The following is a 10,068-nucleotide window of genomic DNA, read 5'->3' as shown; positions in this document are numbered from 1 at the left end:
TTTTTTGAAATTCCTTTCGAAAGTGCTGGAAACGCTCGTTACTTTTTCAAGATTTTTTATTTTATTGTCAAAGCAAACAAATTTTTGTGTGATTTTGATATAAGAATTGCGCTATTGCACGTTACAGTGAAAATTATTGTGACGGATAATAGCGCGAAATTCAAATGAATATAAATTTTACTTCGAGCAGAAAAAAGACGTATTTGCGTTTATAAGAATAATTACGTCATTTAACGACACCGCTATGTCGTTGTCATACGTGTAAAGTGTAACTCGAGTGTAATATGTCTTGGCAATTTAAAAATTGAAATCCAAGAACTCTTGAATTATTAAAATTTTAACCATACCAATTTATTATTCTCAGTTAATATTTTTAGCCCAGTAAATTTTTTAACAATTTTATCGCTACTTTTTTAGTCATCGGTTTTTTCAGTCGATTTTCCAAAAAATCCCCGTAACTACAATCTCATCGCATCAATCCATTTAATTAACATGGAATTAACCTGATGTAGATACCAATGTATGTATTTGTCCGTATCATATGGTTCAATTTAATTTTCGTATCCGCGAACAATTTGTTGAACGTTATCAACCATTTCGGTTTGTTAATTAACGAAATTCTGTTTTTCATATTCACGTGGCGTCACGGATTTATCAAATTCTTAAAAATCATTTTACATACTAATTCCCTTAACTGTGTATCTCACGAAAGGGGGTGCTCGGCTTATACGTGTGACGTGCCATCAGCTTTAAAGCACCCCTTACCACCGTAACCCTTTTACTTTAAGCCAATTCGTTAAACTTGAATATATTTTCCGAGTAATCAGTCTTAACTCGATTACACTTTACACGCAGAGTGGCTGCCAGTGCCTGGCGCAGTTTCATCTTTTTTTTGCACGTACATATGCTTATAACGCTTGCGCCGCTTTGATTTTTTCGCATTTTCAGGAAATCCAGAATATCGTCGGAAAAAATTATTCCGTCCAAAAATAAAAGTCAGCCCGAGATTAATCCAGGAATTACAGATTGCGAAAACATTCTATCACCATAGCTTTATTTCCAGGCCATTCAAAATATCGAAGGAGATTACCCGGTGGAAAAATTGAGCAAAGGGGAGAGGACCATCTCCAATCTCATCGGATTACTAATTAAAACTGAATTCTTCCCAATTATCAGCTTCTTAGTCGAACGATCAAGGTCTACCGGTAATACCAAAGAAGGGGTAGCGGTACCGTCGACGAAGATACCCTTCAAAACCTTTTAGAAGGAGATTAAGATCCTATCATCAGTACAACAACCTTTGGCAAAATAATCCACAACGAATAATCCAATCCTACCAACTGTACCATTTACATAATTAAAAAAGGAAAATCCGATTATCACTAACCCGACCATTTAACATTTCGATATTAGTCACAGCACGAAAAACCCTAATATCCAAAAATTTTCAAAAAAGGTAAAACTCAAAACCCATATTAAAAAAAAAAAGCACTAACCTTGCGAAAGGTATAGAAATAAGCGACCGAGAAGAGACAGGTAAAATACCGTAAAAATCATAAGGAGAGAACGAAGCCAAGAGCCTTTTCCCTATCCCACATTCCCTACCCTATTTTCAGGTTGCAACGAGCTACTGCAAAGCAGTAACGTCGCGCGCAAACACGTACGTTAGATACGTAATGCGTGGAGGGACGTAACGTAGGGCGTAAATTGCCGTAGCGTTTCAGTGTTTCAGGTTTTAGGTTATCCTAGTAGCTGGGATTGTCGGTTTTGGGAGCCGTGGCTCTCAGCGCCACTCTTCAGCCATCCCGTACAGTTTATCTGTGAGGAACGTGGTCCAGAAGGCTGAGGATAGAGGAAGAGGGAGAAAGAGAGACAGAAGGGAACAGTGAGAAAGTGAGTGAAAGAAGGAAACTACTATATGTACGACTGTGCAAGTGTGGCACGAAGAGCCCATTAGAGTCTCGGGTCAGTGTGGGTCCCATGTAAGCGATGCGTTGGTGTCCCGCGAGAGGAACCCTGGGAGAAGCTCCACCGAAAGCCAAGAAGCTTTTAATCTGGTGAGGATTGGACCGGCGCCAGGAAGCAGGAGGGAAACTGTTGTAGCACTTGACGACGTGGATAGCAGGGACGAGTCGTGGATCGTTGGATGCCTTTTGAACGTGATTGGTGAGGAGAATGTAATTAGTGACGGGTCTTCCGGACAGCTTCTGCTTGGCTGACATTGCTCGTGGACCGCGTGAGAGGTTCGTAGACCTTGAGATATAAAATACTACTTCCGGATTACGTCTACAAGAGTCTAAACCACTTAGGAATTTATGCGTCCAGACGTTACTTTTTTTTTATTTTTATAAGGTTTTTGAATTCTTTTTTTTTTTTCATGTACATTACTCGTTTACCTTGCTATGGATTTCTGTACAGTTTATCACGTGATAACTCGTTACGGCTACGACCATATCTTTTGGTCTCACTTCTGGCAAATCTCTTTAATGTGAGCTCGAATTTTCGCGTGGGGAATTAACGAGCGGGATTGGGATCCAAAGCCATAACCGCGTAACGAGGCGTCGGCCGGCCCCATTAGGGCAGTTTCGACCACGGTTAGCCCGGTGGTCTCCTAATGGTTTCATTTAGCATTTTGCATTCGACAATGGAAGTGGCTTAAACAGGGTATTAGACATCCTCAGAGGACTCAGGTAGTCGAAGACCTTGCGGATGGTTTGGGATCCACATGTTCGTTGATTCTTTGTATCCAAGGGTGCGCAAGGTGCCCTGGCGCAAGGTGTTTGTAATTGTAGAATAGGTGACTTACCGCCATGAAAAGGCTCCAAATATTTTTAACACTGTGATTCAGACAGCATCCTTAAATATAAACGATATTAGGCAAAAGATAAAGAAATCATTAAAGTCGTCAAATTTTTCAGAACCAACGGTACCATCGTCGGACTAAGTTTACAGGACATTGATCTGAGTTTTAAGACTGTATAATGACACGTAGGCATATATATATATACAGAGGCGGCATCGAAGCGTATAGAATTAGCATTGATGATTTTCTTTTTCGGTGAGTCAAAGTAATCTTGATTAGTCGGTACCGCGGATGGGTGTACAACTCTTGATTGGGATCATTGTAGGGGGTACATTATGTACAGAACATGCATTACGGCTTCGGTTTCTATATGCGTAAAGGGGGACGAGTGACGATGGGACGGGGGGGGGGCTGATAAAAAAAGGAATGAATAAAAAAAAGAAAAGAGGTAGAAAGAGAAGAAGAGAGCGAGAGTACCGGTTTCCTGTATCGTCCTAAGGGCCCGTGCCCCACAACCCGTAACAGTAGGGCCCCCCACCTCAATTTTAATAATCCAAGCCCCCTTCGGCGCAGCCTGGATGAGGATGGAGCACAGCCGGGGTCTCTGGTGTTGCTTCTACCCTCGATCGAAACCTTCACCAACTCTCCCCCGTTTGTGTCTCGTGCCCGGTGTTATGGGGCACTGCTGTCCCCCCTACTGGGTACATCTGTCCTTCTCTGATGCTCGAGGTTTTCACGTAACGGGTGGCTCTCAGAAGTGACACCGGGTAGATTGGAACGAATTCGGTCCTGTAGGCCCAGCTCCCGCCCCTAACCCTAACCCGGTGTACATAAGGGTGCGGCCGGCGTACACTTCTCTGTCTAGGGTGAAAATTTATATATATATATATATATTTTTTTTGTTCTTCCTGTCCTTTTTCTAACAGCCCCAAAGACTCGCGCGCCCATGCTACCATTCGGCATTTGTATTTTCGCCGTTTGAAGGTTCCCTTTGTTCGACGTCGGCGTCGGCACTTTCACGGGGTTTTGTTTCGCGTTGCCCGAGACGTCTGTAAAAAGTCGATCGCGCACTTAACGCGCTTGGCTCTGGCTTTCTGGCTCACTGGATGGAGATTAAGGCTCCCTTGGAAGAGACTCTTTACCGGGAGGCTCGAGACCGCGATAGAACGCTTTATGGGTCGGAGAAGTAAAGCATTTACCTGCTGTGCTCCTATAGTATACCAAGTCTTGGATGGCTCCCGGCACGGCTGTGCTCGCCCAGAGCCGTATAAAGTCCGCTCGAGTAAGCCCATCGTCTCTGCGACGATAAGAGAAGCGAAGAAGGGAGAAGAGAAAAAGGAAGAAGGTATTCTCCCAGGCTGACCATAGGCTCCGGGCCAAGCTTCCTTCTGCTCGGTACAGTCTGTCATATCAAGAAAAACTTTTTCATGCGGGAACGAAGAGTCAGATGCAGCCGGTGTAATTTAGAGTCCAGTGTGCGCAGTATTGTTTCGAAATGGGACCTAGTGGCTAGTCGTGGAACAACCGGAAGACAGTCTGCGTTTCCGTAGCCACCCGTTACATCCCCATGCTGTAGAGAGTCCTCTCTGGTGGTAGGCAGCCCTTCCTCTGTTGGGCTTTGAAAAGCTCCGGTAGGCAGGCGGACCTACGATATGCTACTGCTCGGGTGTGGGTGCTTGCTCGACGCTCGACGGCCCTCGTATCACGTGGGCGACAGAAAGAGCAAGAGGAACGAACAGAGGGAGAGTGAATGAACGCGATAGAAAGAGCGACGGAGTGGGCGACTGAGAGTGTGCGAGAGAGAAGGAGAGAGAGAGGGGGGCAGGGTGCACGAGCGAGGGATCGCAAGAACCGTAGGGCGAAGTGGAAGGCTCGGTAAAGTGGATGAGAAGAGAGAGAAGGAGAGTGAATAAGGGTAGAGCAAGAGAAAAAGAGAGAGGGAAATATAGTGGGAGTAAGAGAAAAGACAGAAGGGATTGAAGCGAGAGAGAGACGGAAGCAGTCCCGCGTGCTTGCGGAAGAGCATCGGACCGAGGGAGAGTAACGAAGAGAGAAAGAGAGACAGATCACCGGTGCGAGAGTGTGTGTGTGAGAGAGAGAGAGAGAAATAGGACAGAGTTGCCCGAGGGAGACCGTAAACGCAAGCCCATGCCGAGCAGGCGGTGGCGGCGGCGGCGGCGGCGGCGGTGGCAGCGTTGGCGGTGGCGGCATCGGCGGCAGAGCCGTTGGCGTAGTAACGTAGAGCGAACTCCGGTACGTTAGTGTGCGCGTCCCGACGTCACTGTAGTCGTAGCCATAGATGTGGATGGGGTCCCGGCCCGTCCCGTCCCGTAGAGTATCGCACCGCTCGCCACCCGCTATCCACAGCAGTTTCAGCCCGCCCGCCTGCCAGTGTCCCACCGCACGCCGAACCGTTTGCACTCAGAAGCGATCAGGAAGACCCCGTCTCCCTTACTCGCATCGGCATCGACTACGTCCATCTTCGTCGCTCGCGTTTGCTGGCTGCCGAAGCCGTTGCCGACGCCGCCACCGCCGACTCGCTCATTCGCTTACTCGCTCGTCTGTCCGCCGTCCGCCGGCCGGCCTAGCACTCCTTCCCTCCTGAGCCACTATCCCTCCACGAGAATACCAAGTGCCCTCCTGCTTCTCGACCACCCGTGGCATATATACGTCTGTCTCTCTCTCTCTCTCTCTCTCTCTCTCTCTCTCTCTCTCTCTCTCTCTCTCTCTCTCTCTCTCTCTCTCTCTCCTTCTCTCTCCCTCTCCCACTCAATCCCTCTCCCGACTGGTGGGCCTCCTTGCCCTGCGCACCTCACCACTTACTGTGGGCCACCTATCGCGCCGTCCCGGTCGCGCCAACGAACCGGCACACGCGCTCTCTTCCTCTCCCACTCTGTCACGATCCGTAAGCTCTCCTCTCTCGTAACGTCGCGGTACTTCTGGTGTCACCTGATCGCGGAACGCTTTTCGCGGGTGAGATACCACTCGGCACCAGAGTCAACCGAGCGCCACGATACCGCCGTGTTCCTCTTCTTCCTCGTCTTCTGCTTCTTCCACGGATCCTTTTGCTCCTATCCTTGTCCTATAGTCCACTTCTTCTTCTTATTATTCTTACTCTCGGCCTTCCTATTTGGCCGCTGCTGTTGCTGCTGCTGCCGCTTCCTCCTCCAGTATAGTTTACTCCTGTCTCATTCTCTATCCCTCCCTTCTCTCTCGCTCACCCTGTTACACTCCTCCACCATCGACGTCGCCTCTCCCTCTCGGCCACACTCGTGATTCCTCGGGGCTCCGGGACCCTCGCTTGCCGGCCGGATAAAAAACACGCAAGGGCACGCACACGGTCGCGGGTGTCGCGCGAGTGCTCGCCGGGAAATCAGTGACACGCTCTGCTCCCTCTGACATTTGTCTAGTAGTACTATACCGTAGTAAGCACTATCACTGGTACGTTACTTGGACTTGGAGGCTCGCTCTCTACGCACGGTGACTACGGACTGGATATATGCCGGACCCGCTTGTTGGATTACCTGCGAAATTCCGAGGGACACATGACGCTTGACGACGATTTTTGAGAATTCGTCCCATTTCTGGCGGCCTTTTACACGGTGGCTGTATTCGCAGGTCGGTTTTGGTGTGATATCGTTGCATTTACTATCTTACCATTTCCTTTGCAACACTTGTCATACGTCGTACTTAATATTTTTATATTTTCATTATTTTCGTAGATATGTCACACATATACTCCTTTTCTATTACTATACTGTACATCAATACCATATCATCCAGTGACCTGTCACAGCTCCGCTTCAGGCTTTCTCGTAGAATTTGACAGGTACCTGATTTCTTGCGAGTAGAGAGTTGTCATTAGTTTTAAAAGTTCTTTGCGAATCCTAGTAGCTTATCCTATCTTACCTAAAATTCATAGTCATTTAAATCTTTGATTCTTTTTGGGTGTGTCCCAGCAGATTTCATAATGAATTTTTTTAGCATTAGCAATTTCTAGTTCTCTCTAACCGCTTTGAGCGTCCTTATCGAAGCGCGATACTGAGATATATATGCTAACGATAATCGTGACGAATTCTGTCAGCTCCATCCGAGTGAATAGTCTCACGCGATACGTGTAAAAGCTTCACGGGACGTTTAAGCGTGAACTTTCTGCCCTGGCTTTTCCTCGCTTCGATGCTCTTCGTGCTTTGAACACCCCGTCAACGTGAAACCTTCCCATAACCAACACACCCAAACATTGGGAAATATTCTGGCGCAGCGATGCCGGTGCTCCACGTGAAAATTGGACTAGACATTCGAGTAGCAACGATTCGCGAGTTGGAAGATGGCAAAGCAGTGGATATCCGATGAAAGTGGGAAATAAAGTAAAGGAGATAGATGGAAAAAGGTTAAAAGGAGAAAAAAAGGGTACGTAGAGAATGAGGAAAATCTACGGATAATCCCAGCTCTCGACGGATCCGAACGAGGTCCATTGGAGGCAGAAGGTGAATCGAGAGATCCCGGTCAGAGACTCTCATTCACGAGGGTGGTGAAAATCGTCTTCACCGTCGACATCCAACGGGACTACATTCGTCTCCTTTCTATCCAGCGTTTGATATATTCGAAAGACTTTCCCCGGGCAGTCTGCCGGGGCGAATAGTTCATGAAGGTGGAATAATTCGACGGGTAGGGGGCACCGTGCGAAATGGAAGAAGGATATTAATAAAGCGGCTATGTCGAGAGGGCTGTCGAAAGACTTACCGGCGAAAGAGAGGGAACGAAGGAAAAGGAATGAGGGACAGTGTCGGAAAGGCCAAAGACTATTGCCGTGGAAGTAGAGAGCCGCAGCAAAGACCGATAGGACAGAGCGAAGCAACGAGGAGAAGCTCTGGCGTCGATTCGCCAAGCGAAATTGGTTGCGAGAGTGGCGGGAGAGAAAGAGACGGGATCAAGTGTGTCCAGAGTGTGAGAGAGTGAGAAAGAGAGATCCGTTCGAAAATGCACGACTGCGAGAGAGGAGATAGCGGTATCCGGTGTCGTTGGTGGCCGGCGCGGGCCGCCAGTCGCCACACCCGCCCGTTTGGGAATTCAACTTATTGCCGCGGCGCCCGAGCCTTCTATAGCTTTTCTTTTTCTTTTTCTCTTTTATTTTTCCCTTCCTCCTTTTTTCATCTGCTCCGTTACCGTTTCTACCTTCTCTTTTTCTGTCTTTCGCTATCTTTCACTTGCTCTCTTTCCATCTGGCCCTCTCGCAACCTCTGGCTACTCCTGGATGTTGCCGCTATATACACGACGGTTCTGGTTCTGGTTCGTACGACCCACAGGCACGGGCAGACCCGTGAAAATTTCAAATTAGACCGGATTACGCCGGAATACGAAATGGCTGGGCGTTATTTAACGGATTACTGTTCTACCGTGTGGCGTTAGAGGCCGTGAGCCAGTGGCCACGCTATGGGTACTGTAGGTACTAGGATTGGCTGACAGCTTCGAAAAGGCTAGTTTTCACTAAAAGCAGACACAGTACTCTCTCTCTCTCTCTCTCTCTCTCTCTCTCTCTCTCTCTCTCTCTCTCTCTCTCTAACTTCACTGCTCTCTCCTACTCTCTGAATATTCGTTGCATCCGATTTCGTGTCCATAAATAAAATACCGAAATTTCGTAGCAAAAATGTGACGTCGTTAACGACGCTCATGGGGGTTACCCACGCCACTTTGTCCAAACGAATGATTATTTCATTTCGGTACCATTTATTCCGACGCCCGAGCCCACAAATGCCGCGTGAACGTACGAAATAAAACGCATAGGCCAGGAGTCGACACTGCAAACTCGAATGATGTTCAAAATACGGGGCGCGGTCGATCCCGTACCATCTGCATGTACTTGTACACGTAACGTGTCGAAAATGGCGTCGACCATAAGAAAACGGAAGGAATATAATGAAAAGGCTCGAGACCACCAATGCCAGGGAGTACTGCGTGCGACTACTACGCGATTGTAATAGACAGTGGCAGCGCGAACCTGATTACACATTGCGATCACGAGTGTCCCACGAGCGAATGGACTTGGGGCCTTATGCAACCGGACCAGACCTTTGGCAGGAAGCACGTAGCGTGACACCATTGCTGGTGTGGAGGATCCAGCATTATACAGCGTAATATGTATATGGGGACGGGGACCATAATACGGTGGCCCATGCCACTACGTGACTTGTGTGCGGCGCAAAGCCGACGCGACGTCTGGGGTCCCTAGGACCCCTCAGGCACTGGAACCTCCACCCAAAGGAGCGCGGGTATCGCACAGAGACCATTATACCTACCGACCTACCTATATATATATATCTACCTAGCTACCTACCTTGCTGCTTCGATCGACCTTATTGAATTAGTCGCGGCTCTCCTTCGCGACCACTTATCGAAACCAGCCTATTACGTACCACCATTTTGGTTAGCTCATTTTTTTTATTATCTACAGCCGCGTGATTTTGAACGGTTACTTCTTTGACTTCTTAACGATGTGTGTGTGTGTGTGTGTGGTTTCTAGAGGACTGTCGACAGGTCCAGCTTCTGAAATTTAGAGTTAGATAAAAGATACCTTTCTAAATTAGTACTGGCTGTTAGATCTGTCAGGTGCAGCGATACGTTTCTCGTCGGGGAATTTTGTACGGTCGGCTATTTAGTGGGAGATAGTATGTAGGAGTATACAGGTATTACGTGAATTCGTTATTGTTTGGTTGGTATTCTTAGGATTGTTCTGATGCCAGGAGTCTCGAACGGCTATGATCCTTTTTAACAAAAAAATGCTATAAAGGAAAAGGATAATCACTGGCGACTTTTGATAACAGTTTTCCGATGCTTTGATATTTTTTATTTTTTCGAGTTTTGCCGTTTCTCAAATTTATCTCACGATTTCCTTTTACTTTTTTTTCAAAGTTTCCGACGTTCACCCGACCACGTGTCTTTTTCCGAAACATTAAAGTTTTTCAAGAAAACGCCTATACAAACGTTCCATATTGGAACAGTTTTATGCCTATGCTCTAAACCAAGGGAAATCTAACCGTGAGAATTTTCAGTACATGGAAAATTGAATCTTCTCAGGTCTGAAGATGTTAAGATCCCGGACGCGATAAGACGTGAAAATATGGATAAGGGTGGCAATTGCCAAAGGGGTTGTGCTGTCGCTATGCGTCGAGGGTAAGGAGTCCCGAGGGTTGAGGTGGAAAATAGCAGGGCGTTTCGAAAGTCCTTTTGGGATAAGGGGGCGAGTCAGAGGGGCAGAGGGGGGGGGG

The 10,068-nt window shown here is 47.5% G+C and overlaps 1 protein-coding gene across 3 annotated transcripts in view; it reads left to right on the top strand.

Moving 5' to 3' along the window:
* Positions 1-389: 389 nt before the first annotated feature.
* Positions 390-10,068, top strand: part of LOC107263830 (endochitinase A) — a 36,491-nt gene continuing 26,812 nt past the window's right edge. The window contains exon 1 of one of the 3 annotated variants that reach the window (XM_015731462.2): positions 390-2,243. The gene's annotated coding sequence lies outside the window, so the exon portion shown is untranslated. Of the gene's footprint in view, positions 2,244-5,578; positions 6,432-10,068 lie in introns of those variants that run through there. The other 2 variants (XM_015731461.2, XM_025081150.1) reach the window with 2 other exon arrangements.

This window comes from Cephus cinctus, unplaced genomic scaffold (assembly GCF_000341935.2).
Source record: "Cephus cinctus unplaced genomic scaffold, Ccin1 Ccin1_scaffold0160, whole genome shotgun sequence".
Lineage (NCBI taxonomy): Eukaryota > Metazoa > Arthropoda > Insecta > Hymenoptera > Cephidae > Cephus > Cephus cinctus.
The sequence above is the reverse complement of the archived record's forward strand: the minus strand, read 5'-3'. Positions and strand labels throughout refer to the sequence as shown.